Source organism: Oncorhynchus keta, unplaced genomic scaffold, assembly GCF_023373465.1.
Source record: "Oncorhynchus keta strain PuntledgeMale-10-30-2019 unplaced genomic scaffold, Oket_V2 Un_contig_28023_pilon_pilon, whole genome shotgun sequence".
Taxonomy (NCBI): Eukaryota; Metazoa; Chordata; class Actinopteri; order Salmoniformes; family Salmonidae; genus Oncorhynchus; species Oncorhynchus keta.
Genome location: NW_026285815.1, coordinates 20,881 through 24,863, shown reverse-complemented (window position 1 = coordinate 24,863; position 3,983 = coordinate 20,881). Strand labels below are relative to the sequence as shown.

General features: G+C 48.4%; 1 long non-coding RNA gene across 1 annotated transcript; it reads right to left on the bottom strand.

Annotated features, from left to right (window-relative positions):
* Nucleotides 1-2,641: 2,641 nt before the first annotated feature.
* LOC127923033 (uncharacterized) lies at nt 2,642-3,721 on the bottom strand. The gene is made up of 4 exons (XR_008113079.1): nt 3,532-3,721; nt 3,172-3,471; nt 2,939-3,111; nt 2,642-2,878 (listed from the first exon to the last, which is right to left on the bottom strand). It is a non-coding gene; the product is annotated as an uncharacterized LOC127923033 (long non-coding RNA).
* Nucleotides 3,722-3,983: the final 262 nt, after the last annotated feature.

The following is a 3,983-nucleotide window of genomic DNA, read 5'->3' as shown; positions in this document are numbered from 1 at the left end:
CTCCCCTCCCTCTCTCTGTCCTTCCGTACCCCTCTCTCTACCCTCCCTCTCTCTTTCTCCTTCCGTACCCCACTCTCTCCCCTCCCTCCCTCTCTCCCCTCCCCCTCTCTCTCCCCTCCCTCTCTCTCCTTCCGTACCCCTCTCTCTCCCCTCCCTCTCTCTCCTTCCGTACCCCACTCTCTCCACTCCCTCTCTCTCTCTCCTTCTGTACCCCTCTCTCTCCCCTCCCTCTCTCTCCTTCCGTACCCCTCTCTCTCCCCTCCCTCTCTCTCCTTCCATACCCCTCTCTCTCCCCTCCTTCTCTCTCCTTCCGTACCCCTCTCTCTCCCCTCCCTCTCTCTCTCCTTCCGTACCCCTCTCTCTACCCTCCCTCTCTCTCTCCTTCCGTACCCCACTCTCTCCCCTCTCTCCCTCCCCTCCCTCTCGCCCCTCCCTCTCTCTCTCCCCCTCCCTCCCCTCTCTCTCTCCCCTCCCTCTCTCTCTCCTTCTGTCCCCCTCTCTCTCCCCTCCCTCCCTCTCTCTCCTTCTTTCCCCCACTCTCTCCCCTCTCTCCCCTCCCTCTCGCCCCTCCCCCTCTCTCCCCCTCCCTCCCCTCTCTCTCCCCTCCCTCTCTATCTCCTTCCGTACCCCTCTCTCTCCCCTCCCTCTCTCTCTCCTTCTGTCCCCCTCTCTCTCCCCTCCCTCCCTCTCTCCCTTCTGTCCCCCCACTCTCTCCCCTCCCTCTCTCTCTCCTTCTGTCCCCCTCTCTCTCCCCTCCCTCCCTCTCCTTCTGTCCCCCTCTCTCTCCCCTCCCTCCCTCTCTCTCTCTCTTCTGTCCCCCCCACTCTCTCCCCTCCCTCCCCTGTCCCTGAGGGATAATAGAAGGGTGGGCTGTTTTAAAACATCTGCTGGAGGATAATTTATTCCCTAAATCACTGTCATTAAAAAGAGAGAGAATAAAGCCCTTGCATTGAAATGGTAGACCTCCACGCCTGAAGGAACCACAGTCATCTGTACAAACAAACCGTTCGGACCCTACAGACTATTTAGTGAAGAGACTATGGGAGGGGAGTACAACACATGCCCCCCCCATGGGAGACCATGGGAGGGGAGTACAACACATGCCCCCCGAGACTATGGGAGGGGAGTACAACACATGTATCTGTCCTATCAGTCATTATATCTCTGTGATCTCCTGCCCTATGCTAGGTAATACAGCCTTAGCTAACTGTCCTATCAGTCATTATCTGTGAGTGTTTGTAAGTGTCTCTGTGATCTCCTGCCCTATGCTAGGTAATACAGCCTTAGCTAACTGTCCTATCAGTCATTATCTGTGTGTGTTTGTAAGTGTCTCTGTGATCTCCTGCTCTAAGCTAGGTAATACAGCCTTAGCTAACTGTCCTATCAGTCATTATCTGTGTGTGTTTGTAAGTGTCCCTGTGATCTCCTGCTCTAAGCTAGGTAATACAGCCTTAGCTAACTGTCCTATCAGTCGTTATCTGTGTGTGTTTGTGTCCCTGTGATCTCCTGCCCTATGCTAGGTAATACAGCCTTAGCTAACTGTCCTATCAGTCATTATCTGTGTGTGTTTGTGTCTCTGTGATCTCCTGCCCTAAACTAGGTAATACAGCCTTAGCTAACTGTCCTATCAGTCATTATCTGTGAGTGTTTGTAAGTGTCTCTGTGATCTCCTGCCCTAAGCTAGGTAATACAGCCTTAGCTAACTGTCCTATCAGTCATTATCTGTGAGTGTTTGTAAGTGTCCCTGTAATCTCCTGCTCTAAGCTAGGTAATACAGCCTTAGCTAACTGTCCTATCAGTCATTATCTGTGTGTGTTTGTGTCTCTGTGATCTCCTGCCCTAAGCTAGGTAATACAGCCTTAGCTAACTGTCCTATCAGTCATTATCTGTGAGTGTTTGTAAGTGTCCCTGTGATCTCCTGCTCTAAGCTAGGTAATACAGCCTTAGCTAACTCTCCTATCAGTCATTATCTGTGTGTGTTTGTGTCTCTGTGATCTCCTGCCCTAAGCTAGGTAATACAGCCTTAGCTAACTGTCCTATCAGTCATTATCTGTGAGTGTTTGTAAGTGTCTCTGTGATCTCCTGCCCTAAGCTAGGTAATACAGCCTTAGCTAACTGTCCTATCAGTCATTATCTGTGAGTGTTTGTAAGTGTCTCTGTGATCTCCTGCCCTAAGCTAGGTAATACAGCCTTAGCCAACTGTCCTATCAGTCATTATCTGTGTGTGTTTGTAAGTGTCTCTGTGATCTCCTGCTCTAAGCTAGGTAATACAGCCTTAGCTAACTGTCCTATCAGTCATTATCTGTGTGTGTTTGTAAGTGTCTCTGTGATCTCCTGCTCTAAGCTAGGTAATACAGCCTTAGCTATCTGTCTGCAGTAAGAGCTGAGGGGAAAACCCAGGGGTTACTGGTTAATCATTCCTACCAGTGTGTCAAACTATTCAGAGGTGCTTCAACGCTTCACAACAGAATGATAGAATCCTTCCGAGTGTTCCAAATGACCCAGAAACCATTCTAACCTCCAGATAGAATGATAGAATCCCTCCGAGTGTTCCAAATGACCCAGAAACCATTCTAACCTCCAGATAGAATGATAGAATCCCTCCGAGTGTTCCAAATGACCCAGAAACCATTGTAACCTCCAGATAGAATGATAGAATCCCTCCGAGTGTTCCAAATGACCCAGAAACCATTGTAACCTCCAGATAGAATGATAGAATCCTTCTGAGTGTTCCAAATGACCCAGAAACCATTGTAACCTCCAGATAGAATGATAGAATCCCTCCGAGTGTTCCAAATGACCCAGAAACCATTCTAACCTCCAGATAGAATGATATAATCCTTCTGAGTGTTCCAAATGACCCAGAAACCATTCTAACCTCCAGATAGAATGATAGAATCCCTCTGAGTGTTCCAAATGACGCAGAAACCATTCTAACCTCCAGATAGAATGATAGAATCCTTCTGAGTGTTCCAAATGACCCAGGAACCATTCTAACCTCCAGATAGAATGATAGAAACCCTCTGAGTGTTCCAAATGACCCAGAAACCATTCTAACCTCCAGATAGAGGGACCTCTGAGTGTTCCAAATGACGCAGAAACCATTCTAACCTCCAGATAGAATGATAGAATCCTTCTGAGTGTTCCAAATGACCCAGAAACCACTCTAACCTCCAGATAGAATGATAGAATCCCTCCGAGTGTTCCAAATGACCCAGAAACCATTCTAACCTCCAGATAGAATGATAGAATCCCTCCGAGTGTTCCAAATGACCCAGAAACCATTCTAACCTCCAGATAGAATGATAGAATCCTTCTGGGTGTTCCAAATGACCCAGAAACCATTCTAACCTCCAGATAGAATGATAGAATCCTTCTGAGTGTTCCAAATGACACAGAAACCATTCTAACCTCCAGATAGAATGATAGAAACCTTCTGAGTGTTCCAAATGACCCAGAAACCATTCTAACCTCCAGATAGAATGATAGAATCCTTCTTAGTGTTCCAAATGACCCAGAAGCCATTCTAACCTCCAGATAGAATGATAGAATCCTTCTGAGCGTTCGGTATGACCCAGAAACCATTCTAACCTCCAGTGGGTTTGAGGAGAAGAGATTGAGTGGTTGTGTGTGTGTGTGTGATGCGTGGTGTGTGTGTGATGCGTGGTGTGTGTGTGTGTGTGTGTGTGTGTGTGTGTGTGTGTGTGTGTGTGTGTGTGTGTGTGTGTGTGTGTGTGTGTGTGTGATGCGTGGTGTGTGTGTGTGTGATGCATGGTGTGTGTGTGTGTGTGATGCGTGGTGTGTGTGTGATGCGTGGTGTGTGTGTGTGATGCGTGGTGTGTGTGTGTGTGATGCGTGGTGTGTGTGTGTGTGATGCGTGGTGTGTGTGTGTCCCACCAGGCGGTGGTGTCAAGGCAGAACAGTGAACCTGTCTTGTTTGTTATAACAGGAAGCAGGCAACAGTCAGGAAGAGGACTACACAC